The 15,349-nt window shown below is 38.0% G+C and overlaps 1 protein-coding gene and 1 long non-coding RNA gene across 3 annotated transcripts in view; one reads left to right on the forward strand and one right to left on the reverse strand.

Annotated features, from left to right (window-relative positions):
- Positions 1 to 15,349, reverse strand: part of Con (Connectin) — a 258,429-nt gene that overhangs the window by 125,162 nt on the left and 117,918 nt on the right. The gene's annotated exons all lie outside the window — the stretch shown is intronic.
- Positions 7,392 to 8,674, forward strand: LOC138133352 (uncharacterized). Its single transcript, XR_011160340.1, has 2 exons — positions 7,392 to 7,521; positions 7,570 to 8,674. It is a non-coding gene; the product is annotated as an uncharacterized lncRNA (long non-coding RNA).

Here is a 15,349-nt window from a genome sequence, read left to right on the forward strand (position 1 = left end):
ACCGGACTATGCTAGATCCAGAATGATTACGTTTCAGTTGGCCGTTTTTGTTAGGTTATGTTCTTCAGTATCTGAACTGTATCCCGGTTAATCTATTCGAGAATAAAGGGATCTAGATTTATAGCATTAGTTCCCAAAGCTTAAATAAAGATACTTGTCGACTTTATTATCTCAACCCCGGTCGGTACTGGTAACTTCCACCGCGCCCCGTTTAATTGTACGAGGTTTTACGATGTTTAAATTGTAAATGTCGGTCTTGAGAAAGCTCCCGGAAAAGAGACATGAACGCCGGAGCCCAATACAGCCGCTGCCTCACGCGAAATATGAGGCCGCCCTTGTTAATTTACTAAACAGCTTGTAAACAATATAAAAACGTGGTCGCCTGGAGAAGCTGCTGAAATTAGCATAAACGGTCTGGTTAATCCCCCTGTGTCTATACATTTTTAACTTGATTTACATTTGCAACACATCCACCTACGGACCGCCCCACGAGACACTTTCATTCGATTAAATGCTCTCGGCACGAGGTCGAAAACATTCTTTGTCTTATTTGTTCGGAAATAAAAAATCCAGAAAACAGAAGCCAAATTTGACTTGAGTTTTATTTTCTCGGATATAGACCGGTGCATTTTTTCACCGCGAACAATAATACGATTTCTTTTATTCTTCAACAGAAATGTGGCCGTAATAAATTTACTCGATGGCTGTAAATATCACCGCAGTCGTAAAGACAACATACTTTCCTCAAAAAATCCAATAGGGTTGTAAGAAATAAAAAAGAGTTGTAAACGAAGCTCATAAATGTAACCGTTTGTATAAAGTCTAAGTATGTCGGCATTATTTTTCGGAGATTGCTAAAATGTGGTGCCAAATTTCACCACCATATTTCTGAAAGCGTCGACAATGTCACAGATTGTTTGGAAAGTTTTGATGTAATTTGACTCAAGTAAGAAAAATGCAGTGGAAAAATAGATGCACCACAGTTAAATTAGGAAACAACTGAGTAAAAAAGCGACTGTTGTGGAGGCAGAAATATTTCATTAGACGTCTAAACTATCCTATAATAGTACTTCTAAGATTATAGGGATTGTATCGTATCGTATTTTACAAAAGATTGTGGTCAAGGAGGCTACGGTTTTTTCTTTTTTTCAAATAGATGTCGTCCGTTTAGTTGATATGCTTTGACATTTCCTTCAAATAGCCCGGGCAACGAACACATTCAAGGTTACTATAATTCGCATAGAGCTGAAAATTGGTACGAATGTTGGGAATACCATTATAAAAGAAATGTAAAAAGTCCCCATCGATCTCACATCTGCAAAAAAAGTTATTCAAGGTCAAAGGTCGCAAAAATTGGTTTTTCGCATTTTTCAGCCAAACGGTAAGTTTTATCATAAAAATAGATCAGACAAAAATTGTAGACCATGCAATTCTCTATAAAAAATGTTGTTACATTTTTTTCGTAAGCATAACCATTTCTGAGATATAGCGATTCAAAAAGTTGTGTTCTTCATAATATGGACACCTGTAAGGTAGTGTGCTTGGCGCGTTTTTTTTTAACGTGGTTTTCCCGGTAGGCCTCTTCCACGATCTATTGTGGTTCTGTTTCATTAAAAAATATTGTATCAATTGAAAAATGGTACTATTGGAGATGATAAAAGCGATAGGGGAAAATTATTCGTCTGATTGATAGTTATCTGATGGTGCTTCAAGTGTACTGTCTTCTTCGTGTTGTAATTTTTAGACTGTCGATAGAAGTTCGTTAAAATCCGTTAGTCATAAGGAAATGTAGAAGTGTATTTGGTTATGAGTGAATGCTAATAGATTGTTGGGAACGAATTAAATTTAACAGAAAAATTGTCGGTTAGGAGACTCGGTTGGTTTCAACGGATTGTTTCTAAGTTTAAACATTCGATTGTTATTGGATTAGTAATTTTAGCCGTTGGAGCTAAAATGAAATCGGCCTCTGAGTCTTGTTTTTCAAACAATTTAACACAACCTTTTCAGCTTTTGGAATCGCTATATCTCAAAAATGGTTATTCTTAGGGAAAAAAGTATAAGAACATTTTTTATAGAGAATTGCATGCTCTACAATTTTTGTCTGATCTATTTTTATGATAAAACTTACCGTTTGGCTGAAAAATTCGAAAAACCCATTTTCCCGACCTTTGACCTTCAATATCTTTTTTTGCAGATGTGGGAGCGATGGGGACTTTTTACATTTCTTTTATAATGGTGTTCCCAACATTCATACCAATTTTCAGCTCTATGCGAATTATAGTAACCTTACCCCTATTTTTTAAGCTAACTTGCCCGGGCTACAAAGAGATAAACTCATCTTGTTGCTTATTTTATTATAAATGAAATAATTAATTTATAGTAAAAATGCAGCACCAAAACAACCAGAAAAACTCCAAGTTGGTTCATTCTAAAAACAACTGTTTTTATCAATAAAATATAAAAAAAGTAATTCACACCACTGCTTGTTCGGTAAATAAATGACGTTTGACAGCTGGTGAAGCTGCATCGTTAACGCAAGCAAAAGCAAGGACCAAGGATCACATTTTTTAACGCTCTTTGTAAAAACGGGTTTCAAGAAAGATTTTATCTCAATAACGTTAACTAATAATAAACGAGGGTCGATTGGCAAGTTTCCGGAATGAGGGTGAAAAGAACATAAAGTTTATTTAATTATATTTTATTTTCGAAGCTCAACACACTTGGTCCAACGTTTCTCCAGTTTTTCAATTCCCTCCCGGAAGTGACTTTCTTCGAGATCCTCAAAATAAGTGTTAACGGCATCGATCACCTCCTCCTCGACCGAAATTTCTTTCTAAATTTTTTTTCAGTTTTGGGAAGAAATGAAAGACGGAGGGAGCCGAATCAGGCGAATACGGTGGACGCCCAAGAAGTTCGAACCTCGATTCCGTTATTTCTTGTTAGGCACCTGCATTTGAATGAACAGGTGTGTTGTTGTGGTGAAATAACACCTTTTTCTTGACCATTCCAGGGAGTTTTTCCTGAATTACTGTTTTCAGCTTCGCCAAAAGTATTGTGTAGTATTGGCCATTAATAGTTTCCCCATTCTGAAGATAATCAATTAGCAAAATTCCGATGCTATCACTTTCCCAGCTGATCGCAAGGTTTTCGCTTTCTTTGGGTCCGATTCACCTGGTCCAATCCACTGTTTCGACAGTTTTTATTTCCGGTATAGTGGTAAATCCAGGTCTCATCCATAATGACAAATCGTCTGTTGAAATCCGTTGGATTCCGTTGAAACACTTCCAAACACTCAGCTGATGTTTGAGCTCGAACGCACTTTTGCTCCGGACTGAGCATCTTGCAAAAAGCTTTTTTAAAACCAATTCGTTGTGCAAAATATGAAATACCCTCTCGTAGGAGATCTTTATTCCTTACGGCTTCAGCAATCTCACGCACCTTTATTCGGCGATCTGCCAAAAAACCACATCGTGGATTACATTCGCAATTTCAGGTGTGGTCGCCGTTTTTGGCCGTCCTAAAACGTGGTTAATCATTTGTGTGGGTACGGCTACGCTTGAATGCAGAAACCCAAAAACTCAAGGTGGAAAATTAAGGTGATGAATCCCGAAGAACAACATCCAACCTTGATTTGATTTCCGTTCCCGTTTTTCCTTCCAAATATATTCATAATCGAAAGTGTTTTTATGCAAACTTGTCAAGTGTCAAATTGACTTCTATGTTGACCATTAAGAAAAGGATAATTTGGAGATGAAAGTTTTTCAACCATGTATCGCGTGTTCAAATGAAATCCTGGGCTGGGAAGGCGTCGGAGATCGTCAATTGTTGTGCTTTATTAAAGCGTAGATTAATTGGAGCATGTTGACAGCTAACCTAAAATTTACAGCCAAAAAAATCTTTCTTTTTTTCTTTCCTTGCAATGTTTTACATTAAAAATAGAATGACTTAACGATTCCTATTCTCGAAGAAAATATCTAAGGGCACCCTTTGCTGAAAACAAACATGTTCAATTATATCCAAATTAGACATAAACATGACATGATTCGTGTCAAACGGCGGGAAATTCAAACTTTACACTGTTCTAAACGGTTTACTTTTTCCAACGCCTACTCAGCCCAGGATTTCATTTGAACGCTCGATATGTCTCATTTTCGTTTATTTCTATAGATTAGTAAGATCCTGTTGTAAATCAAGCTACATATTCCATTAGATTACTGCCCACGAACAAAGGATACATCCAACCATACATTTAGTGCCGGTTAGTATCGAGGGTGTCGTTATTATAAATATGGATTTACCCTAGTCTAGTAATGTCAGTTGTCCTTTATTGACATTGCTCGTCAATGCAAATGTACATTTCAAGCTAAAACAAACGTCATCCGACTGATTCTAATCGAAAAGCAGAAGGAAATATTAAATATCTTCCTTTCCGTAGTATGGTGCGGTGTTTCAACATTTCAATTATTTCCACTCAATTCTGCATCTGTTGGTCCTTCAGCTTCTTTTCAACTGCTGTAGTGTTACTACTTATATAGGGTAATTCACGAGTAATAATGAGCCTAACGAAATTTGTAATGCAGCCAACATTACATTTTTACCGATTATGTGGATGTAAAAATTATATATGTATTTTAATTTTATACAACATAGTCAACATGCGCGGCATTACATTTGACAAATTTAATCAAAAACATTATGTGGAATAATCAATAAAAACACAAACTAAAAATTTATGGGGGACGTGTATTGTTGGTTGCATCACAAATGTTGTTAGATTCATTATTACTCGTGAATGTGTAAAAGAACGCGAAACGTTAATGAAAGGCAGAAAAGTAGAGACATCATTTAAACTGCAAAGAAACTATTCAAGAGTTGTTGAGAAGTACACACATCAATGAAATTCTTGCAGAAATAATTATAATTTTAACATGTTTTTAAACATTTCTTGGCATCAAAGGCGAAATGTGCGAGTTGTATCAAAGATGAATCGAGCCATTCGGGGAAAAATGGTCAAACAATTTTATTTTAATGTCAAGCAAAGTTTTATACAGTGAGTTTTTTTTTTAAACTGGCCATAGGGTTTTACATGCTAATTTTTCAACCTCCTGTTAACTTTTGTCCTCATGAAAATATTCAACTCAGTTTTGTAGTAAAGTTGTGGGATATGAAAATGTATTGAAACAATCTCAATTTAATAACCAGAAGCAAGGAACGAGCTAGCAAATAGAGTTTTTTTTTTTAAATTCCGTTTGCTGCAGTTTTAATTTTTAGTAGGCTAAAATTTCACCTCAAATTTATAATTTTGATATGTAATTGATTGTGTAATTGTTTAGCTGGCTATGGAGGCCATTTTGAACATTTCATTTAATTTTTATTGAAGTAAAGAACCTTGTTATAACATAAATAATGATATGAATCTATCGTTAATATAGTAATGTTTAGGGTAGATAATATTTTTGTTTAATCTAAAAAAAACGCTAGACTTTGTAATTTTCACAAAAATTAAAGTGAACAGGCGGTTGAAAAATTATCACTAGTAATATCCATGCATGTTAAATTGTCGATAATTTGCTTGAGTGCGCGGAGCGCACGAGAGAAAATTATCGACAATTTGACATGCACGAAAGGATATTTTGGCAGACTATTTCTTGAGAAAAATTTACATGATAAGTAAGTACAAATAAACGTAATTCTTTTTAAAATATAAAATTAATACAAAATGATTTTTAATTAGGACTACGCGAAAATTTGGCACCAGGGCAAATTATAGATAATTGCACTAGTGCAGTATTATCGCTGTAAATCGATCGCTATTGGCTAAAATTCAAATATTCGAGTTTTTTGATTGGCTTAAATTTTTCGAAGGAAATAGTCATGTAAAACCCTATGCCCAGTCTTAAAAAACTCACTGAATCTTATTTTAAAAACTAACGGCAAACATCCAAGAAAAAATATTGTTTTGTTTCATATTACGAAGCTTGTGGAGTCGCATATAATTTGAGACATGGAGATGTTTGGGATAACACAACAAAAATAATATGTACAAGTGTATCGTAGGCTGAGAGAAAATTTAATGTTTTCAGAAATGTCCCTTTCTCTTCGATCAGCTTTGTCAACGCTCGCCCACGCTCATTATTTTCAGAAAGTTTCAAATAAAGCCACCTCAAAAATGATCATGCGTTGTTTCTCTAGAAATTCCGTTATTAAGAAAGGCAAATACCAAAACTGATGTCATTAATAACATTCTCGAAGAAAATTATCCAGCCTACGCCGTCTTGTCCCGTCATTAAGTTCTGTCTTCAATAAATAGTAGGGCGCCTATCGCTGTCTGTCAAATTAAATTAAATTCTGCAACGAGAAGCTAGCGAAAAATCTTTTGTAACGGATAATAGAAATTATAATACGAAATAGATCATAATACTCTTCCATTAAACCTAAGTATCAAATAAAAAGATCGCGACGGCAGCTACTTTGTACATAGTTTTAATAAAAATCCAAGCTTCTTTAATAAATTATGCAGGAACGCCGCTGAAAAAACAATATGTAAAATGAAACATTTTTCATTGTAATAATTCTTATCATTCGGATTCGAGTTAATTAAAAGTGCTCCGGGGCGCGCTCTCGAAATGTTTATCCAATGAATGGCTGACATTTTTTTTTGACTGTTGTAGCGTTACGAAACGCCACAATGGCGATTGGCCGGAGTAGGAGGCCACGAGGTCCTACTTATGCTCGCGGGGCTAATAGATCGCAGTTCGAAGACCCGGAACTAGCAGTTAACGCACGGCATTTGGCAACGCGACGCGCCCACCCTGCCTTCAAGTTTTTTACGTCGCTCATTCCGGAAGCGGAAAGTTTCAATTTAGAGTCATTTGTGCCAGCCACCACGGGGGGGCTGGAAGAACACATGTTACCCCCGCAAATGTCAGGCTGAGGTGGCCTCACGCCTCTAGGTTGGCGAGCTGCAACCTATCTTTCAGAACCCCACTTTCACTTTCTCTTTCTCTTCACTTTCTCTTCTTCTCTTCTCAGCGATAGGTGACCGTACGGCAATGTTGGGTCCCTTTTCCTCTTTAGTAACTTGCCGGAAAGTCATCTCCTTCTTTTCAACCCCATCTTTCTTCCTGTCCTTTTTTTGACCTGCGAGTTACGGCAATTAACATCAGGATAGACGTGCACGACTTACCGACACAATACCGTCCAAAATCTGAATTCTCCCGCTCGGTATAATTTCGAGGTAAACAAACCGACGCCATGACGGTCCACCTGTCATGACACGCGCACGTGTAGTACCACCGGAAATGCACATTTTTGATTGCGCAGTACCACGCAAGCGCAGCCCGCCTTATAGCACAACTGAATAAGGTCGAGAATCGCGCGCGTGACGATTTTCGCGATTTATGGGACTGCGGTACCGAGATTAAAAATGCGGAAGTCGGACACTTCGTCGAGAGCCGTCGAAGCGACGCCAGCGAAGCGCCTTTTAGAGTTCGTGGTCGAGTGACCCCTCGCACTATAGAGGTAATTATCGTTCAATTTTGAATTCATTTCACTAAGACCATGTATTAGGGGTGGTTCGATCCAGTTTAGAGTCAATCCCGTTTGGATGAATTGATCCAGTACCGTATCGCAACTTTAGAGTACCGAAAATTTTTGAGTAAAGGAGTGCCGGAAGGACTTCGATTTAGCGCCAAGAACCCCCTTTTTCGCTGAAAGGTAATTACCGAATCTTCCGATTTTCACAACACTAACGACAATTCGTTAGGGGTCGTTCGCAGGGCGATTCGTAGCCAGATCGTTCGCAGGGCGATTCGTAGCCAGATCGTTCGCAGGGCGATTCGTAGCCAGATCGTTCGCAGGGCGATTCGTAGCCAGATCGTTCGCAGGGCGATTCGTAGCCAGATCGTTCGCAGGGCGATTCGTAGCCAGATCGTTCGCAGAGGCGACCATTTTGGAGAACATCGTTCGCAGAGGCGATCGTTTATTTTGAGCACCGTATCGCCAAGGTCACACCGCAAGTCAAAAGGACGCTATTCGAGGAGACAACAGACCCGTCATAAAGCTAAGTCGCCATATTTTTTTACCGCGGCATTGCAAAATTTAGGAACGCCTCGAATTTCTCGCTTCTCGCTTTCATAATTTTTGTATGTTCACAAAATTTTTTTGAAACTTTGCAAGTGTTTAGAATTTTTTTGTAAGAACCTTTTCATTCAATCTCCAGTGTCAACTTAAAGAAATTTCAGTCAAATTTAACGTTTCGGAACTTCACCGATTTAAACTTTCCTATCAGGATCAATTTTAATTTTTTGTCAAGGTGACACCCCAATCTTGACCTTGGGTTTCATTAAGTTTACATTTAATAATTAGCTCGATCAGAAGGAAGTCTAAGTTCGGGAGGTTCCTCATCAGGAATCAAAACATCTTTTATTTCGTCGAAGAATATCATGTTTAGTTTAAGATTCGGTCACATGTGAAAGAAAAGCTTTTCTGGTTACGACCAAAGTAGATATTAAGGCCACCAAAAAGTACTGGTTCCGCATCTTTCAATTTTCATCTAGTAGTTACAAGCGAACCATTATCGCATTCGTGTGAACCAGTACCGAACCACCAAATACTGTTCTGTGGATAATTTTGCAGTAACCGAATAAACCAAAATTTGTTTAACGATCAGAAAGCGTTTGCTTTTACTTACCTTCGACGAGTAAGATCTGAGCACTTGTCCCGGCAGCTGGACAAGCAACAACCAGCTCAAGACAATAGCTGCCTGGCGCCCATTTTTTAAAAATCCGAACCCACGCCCTCTGCCCCGAAAAACCCCCTGGGAGCCCGGAGCTGTCACTGGCCAACTTTTGGTCACACAAATTTTGACGCCCAGAACGTGGGGCTCGATTTTTTGGAGTGATGGAGAATTTTTCCACGGCCGCCGCACTCCGGTGATAAGACCGGACGATTCAATAGATTTGATTTAGGGCTCCCCGAACGTTGGAGTTTTGTCGGCGTGCATGTTAACTTCTTAATGTTCTTCCGATAAAACCGATCCGGCACGCCCCGTATTAAAAAAGCTGGGAGATAATGGGCCGGATTGATCACGTTTATGAATGGACTGGATGAGTATAAAGCTGCATATGCAGCACACGTTATGAGGTTATTTTTCACGTACATCTGCACCCCTGTGGTTCACACCGCTAATATCAGCGCTTCGTGACTGCTGTTTTTATGTAGATTTACTTTATTTTAACATTCTAAGGTAGCTGCTGTGCTTCGCAGTCTATGCCATGCCGACGTACCGACCGCAATATACAGGCTTACAGCCGCTTCAATATTTTATACTTTGCTTATGTTCCAAATTCCCTTCACATCTCAGTGTCTTATTCCGCCGAATGGTTAAACGTCGACCGTATTTATCGAAAGGCGAAGGGCATGAATCAGGACCGGGAGATAAAAAAAAACACAATTTTTATTGCTTCTATCAATGAAGCTTTCGGATAAAAACGGGACTTGTTAGGCGGCGGCGCATCTCTTAACTAGTCGATCCGTTTTGGAAGTTTCTTCTACCGGAAGAAAAAAATTCCGCTAAGCCGATTTAGACAAGGCGAGCGGCGTCGGTTGCAACGGCCCTGTTTAGAATGTATACAGTGTTTCATACAAAAATTGTGTTTCTCCGAGTATAAGGTGGTAACAAAAGGAAATTGAGAGAGTGAGGGGATACAATAAAAATTCTAGGAACACTCGCCGAAAAATATTCTCCCGGTGTGTTTTAAGTTTATCAAGATTGCGACTCGACGACTGTCTGCAAAACACTTACCCTATAAAGGTAAAGGTCCGATTACTGACTCTGTTCGTCCCTCGAAACAGCTGTTTTACACGTCTTATTGTCAGATTTAGTGTTTCCATATGAATGCGTTGCTTATGCGCGACATGTTTCGGCAATATTATTGACGAATGTGTAGGCAACCAGCTGCGCGGGACTATCAAACAAATCTTCATATCTGTTCTGCCAGGTCTTTTTGGATGCAGACATCTGGTTTGTTTGTCAACATCACGATTTTTAATATTTTAGATAAATAAATGATGCTGAAATTCAGCCTTTCGGCCAACAAATTAAACCGCTAACTCGCTCTTAAATTTTATTAAAGTGCAGTCTTCTGTAGATAGCAATTTTATAAAATTAATTTCTTCGTAAAGAGGGATCCACAAACAGAATCTGGGGTTTTAAATGTCGATTACAAAAGTACTCGCAATAATAAAACAGAGTTTCTTATTATGAAGATAAAATGGGAAACATGTGAAACATGTGTTCTTACTGTTACACAATTTTTTTATTGTTTCCTAAAAAATATGCATAATAATAAAGTCACTAAATTCTCTTATACAGGGTTGGGGTACTTCTGAATTTTTTTTTTGCTGCAACTTATTATACATATTGCAACGATTTCTTGATTTAAAATTTTCAAAATACATAATTATAACTGAATCCACGATTGCTCTTATTCTTGTATCTTTGACATTAAAGCAAAAATGTGTAAAAAGACTGACATAATCCTCGTTTATGGAGAGTTACATTAACTTAATTTGTTAATTTATTTGTTGAATTTTGATTAAATTAAATCCAACTTACTTTGATTTATAATTTAAAAGAAAAATATTTGATTTAGTAGTTAGTGCCATTGGTATTGTTGGTTGCAGCAAAAAAATAATCAGAAGTACCCCTCTCGTGAATAACCCTGTATGTATCCGGTGTTCATTTAAATTTCCTGTCAAAGTTGGCGTTGAAGAGTCGATTGTGATCGCACCACGGATTACAGATCACGGAACAGCTGTTTAAATCTAACCTCACTTTTTGCGTTGTTTGTGTGACTGATTGACGAGTTGTGCGTTCACAATCGACTCTTCAACGCCAACTTTGCGGATAAATTTAAATGAACATCCGATACATGTTTGCCTCCTTTTGTAATGAAGTGAGAAGGCTAGTCCCTTATTTTGAAACTGAATTAGGTGTAAACGAACTTGGAAAATCTAATTTGAGTCAGATCCAGTGGGGGCCACGTTTTCGGGATGTTTGGAAAGAAACTATTTGGGCTATTCCTTTCAAAAAACTTAATCCAATTAGCTGTAATGAGCGGTAGTTGCAGTAGTGCATGCATATTCATGTCAAGTGTCTGTCATTGACTGAAATTTAAATTTGGGTTCCTGCAGTAAATCTTTTGAAAGAAAAAGATAAAAAATACATATTACAAAAAATCGTATTAAATTTTCTTTAGGAAATAGTCTGCCAAAATAGCCGTCGTGCATGTCAAACCGTCGATACTACTCCTGATTATTTTTTTACGAGGGCATGAAATCATTAAAAAAACTAGGGGAAACGTGTAAGAAAACCTTGTTAGTATTACTGTTCGAATGTTTAATTTAGCAATGTCCCTTATTGCGAGCGATATTTAGATAAACCCCCACTGGCACATATCCCGGTCCCTTGTTTGAATATCGCGATTTAAAATTTTCAACAACATTCGGTGTTTTATTTCCGCGCCAGTTTTATTGTTTAAGTGAAAAAGCCTGTACCGGAAAGTACGATTTGATAATCGTGTAATTTATTCACCGAGGTAATCCCGCGAAAAACAAAATACAATATTCCCTTCCTCTATTCAAACACGCTTTTAAAGCTTTTTAATAGCAAGTTATTAATTTAAGTAATTGAAATTTCGAGTTGTACTCCCTGGTGGGAGCTTTCCGCCTTTCTTAAGGACGGTGCGGTTCTCCAAGTGCGCCATTAATAATTAAACAGCCGCGATTGATAAGTGCTCCGATAAGGTTGCATTAATTCATTAATAAAATTTTTTCCACGGGACATTGATTAGTACAAAAAGTGATTAATGAGCGCGACGTAACAGATGCTTTTAGTGATGCAAAAAATGTGCTCGATATAAGTCGGAAAGCACGATGGTCACTGGAGTAGGTAATGCATAATACATGCGGTCGGTGGTTAGCAGTCGTTAGAAAACCATTAATCAGTCGCATTATGTGGATTGTGTCGTATGAGGCATGTCGTTGCAACCCGATTAATTATTCTCAATCCGCACTAAACTTGTAAATTAGCTTTCGAAATAATAAATTGGGTAGGTGTAACGAAACCGATTGTCGTTGCATTGAATGAGTGAATCCTCGACAGCATATTTAACATGGCCGTACCGCATTCTGCACGGTGGTGTGAGGTGATGAACGCCTCTACAGCCGACCTGGGTCAAAGGCAGACACTACTCGCTCCATTCATACAGAATACGGACCATTGTGGTCATTGTTAGGGCATACCGCTTGTCCAATCATACCCCTTTTGCTTTATTGCACAAGGCCCAGTTTGTTAGGTGAATTATGGATTAGGAACACGTTCTCGTCTCGATTTATGCGACTTTTCTCCGTCGCACCAAAAAACGCTCTAATTTCGACGATCCATCTGCAATTGTAATCCAGATGGCATCGATCCTAAAGCACCGTCTAGACGACACGGGCAGCTCATCTTTCAAGGGTCCGAGATGACCCCTTCAAGGTAAACTTAGTGTCAAAAAAATTAAAATCTCTTATCTGAACAATTTTCCGAGGGTGCTTTGAAGCACACGATCCGACTAATCAATCCCCGTAAAATCCTGCTTGTTCAGGAATATTTCAATCTCGCCTTGCACCGTGCTTTTAATAAAGAATAAATCGATAAGACGATAAGACAAGCTCGGTGGATTGGAGGAAATTGTGGAGAAATGTCAGAAGAGACGTCAGTCCTTGGAATCGAACCGATCGATATTTTCAAACTGGGCCGCAATTGAATCAACAGCCTGTCGTCTCCGCCACCACAAATCAACAAGATCACTTTGTCTTCTACTGAACAAACAATCAAAGCCACTCATATCCGCGCCGAAACTTGTTTAGGTTAATCGATAGCTTCGACGCGCAGATAAGAAATGGCGATCGTAAAAAATGACGGACTTGTTGATGGTCCAGGCCCCCGTAAACACTTCCAGAGCCACTATTGACCCCACCTCCGAATAGTTAAATGATGCCAGCGGAAGAAAAGGGTTGAGTTTGTCTTTGTCGGCACAACATGAAACACCTGCTGTCCACTTCAAGAACAAACGTTCGTGACGAACTCTAACTTGAAGTTACACAGTTAATGGGAGTGTAAGTGACCGCAAAGGCTTTGCTGCTGACGTAATGTAGCATTTTATTTTGATAATTTATTAATTTAGATTATCTGAGCATAACAAGCTGGGGGGCTTTCAAATTTTCATTTCAATTAAGAGGCAGATAATGTGGCCTTAATGCCATTGACACAGGAAATATAAACATAAAAAGATCTTGCTGAGAGATACGCAAAAACAAATAATGGAGGCTTCTCTGTGCATCCATAGTCACTTCCTAAACCAGGAACGGGCCCTTCAGATGAACCGATTACGAAGACACTTTATCTGATCATATTTATATTTCAATTTTTACCAATAAAGATAAAAGTAATAGAATTCGAGAGCCGAGGAAAAGCAAGCTTTAACATGTTTTAAATTAGTACCCAAGTAAGAGAGGTTGACGAAGAATTATTTTTTAGGCACCCTTTATGAAAAAAAGTGACTTTTCTTCGCATGTACTTTTTCGTACGCACTTTTTCGGACGCGCTTTTTCGGACGCACTTTTTCGGACGCTGACCATGGCCCCATCTGTTGGTCTGTTTAGTAAGTTAACAATGAAACCGACAAAACCGAGTGAATCGACTGAAAACAAATGAATATTTTATATTATTTTGTATTTTATTTGCCCGAAAAAGTGTTGTAGTTATCGTATAATTATGGTATGTACTTATTTGGTGCATAATAATAAAATGAACGTTCATATAATTGATAGCAACAGCGAAAGTGATGAATAAATGTCTAATACGCCGTCGGAAATGACAGATGATAATCGCAAAAATTGTCCTGTCACCATAAATGATGTAAACAAGTCATTGTATTGCAAATAGTAAATTTCTGGTTTTGTTGGCAAGCTGATAAAAAATACTATGAAAAAATAAATTTGTAATTTTTCCAATGATCTTTTGCTTTGTAGTTCGTACGGTCGCCTAAAAAATTAATGTGCACCTCTGCCAAAGAGTGCCTTTTGTCCTTGCCTGTTTTAAAGCCTCGGTTGGGCCTCGGCTACAAAACCCAGACTTGGACGAAAAAGACACACTTTATTGCCTTAATACACAAATAACTATTATCATCCTCCTAACTGCAGTAGATAATGTTAAAATACCACCAAATTGAATTTTCTGCGCACCGTACCAGCACAAAGCATTTAAAATAACATCAATTCGATAGAATTTTATTGGATGGATAATGGGAAATATCTTTGCTCCTTCTATATTATATTTCTTCGGTGAATTGGTTTTTTCACCAGAAAGCAATTTAAAAAATGATATTAATTGTGTTGTGCTCGTTTATTGGACGCAAGTAAATCCATTAACATGAGCTACTCGCAGAAAATTGTTTCCCTCTATGTCGCCGAAGTCTAATAAAAGAAGGCGACTGTAAGGTTACGGCTGTTCTGGCATTATTGTTATTATACAAATGTCACGCATATTTGCGTCATTAATTCCGCCCCAGATTGCAAACATCGAACTTTCCTTGAAAGCTGTGCGTTTCGTACCGGAAGCTTCATTAAAATAATATCCGCTGTTAAATGTGAATATTGCTCGAGTGCAACCAAGTGACATGAAAATTAATTAAGAAAAGTGCATCTTCGTGACCGTGCTCGAAAGTTGTACCCTTGTGGAACCGTCATTCTGAATTACCTTAAACGAGTGGTTAATTGTTTAGAATTTGTAACAAATTGTTTACAGTCATGTGAGAAAAATTCGAGTTGTACAAAGAGATTGTCTTTTATGTTCATAACGAGCGCACAGCTAACCGACCAAATTAACATATTTGACGGGGTTGAGTGGTTCCATCTGTACATTTTCCGGAATAACAGAAATGGTTCATCTCCTGCTATTATGTACCTATTCAGAATTACAAAGCATAATGAAATCCAATACTCGAAATATGATTCGGTCCGGAGAGCCCTTTGTGGAACTGGCGGACATTTTTATTTACAATTTAAGTTGTGATGGGTCTAGAAACGTGAAAATTCCAATCAGGTCGGCCGAGGAATTCGTTAATTGGATTTTAGGTTTGTGCAAAAGCTTTTGACGTTTGATTGCGTTAGACGTGAATTTTTTTTTTAAGGATACACAGAAGATGGATGAAAAAAGAATCGGCCTCTGATCTCTTTTATTCTAATGAAGGGGATCGGATCAATTGAAAGCTTTTATCCGAAATTGTTTATGGTCGAGAGA

Source organism: Tenebrio molitor, chromosome 6, assembly GCF_963966145.1.
Source record: "Tenebrio molitor chromosome 6, icTenMoli1.1, whole genome shotgun sequence".
Classification (NCBI taxonomy): Eukaryota; Metazoa; Arthropoda; class Insecta; order Coleoptera; family Tenebrionidae; genus Tenebrio; species Tenebrio molitor.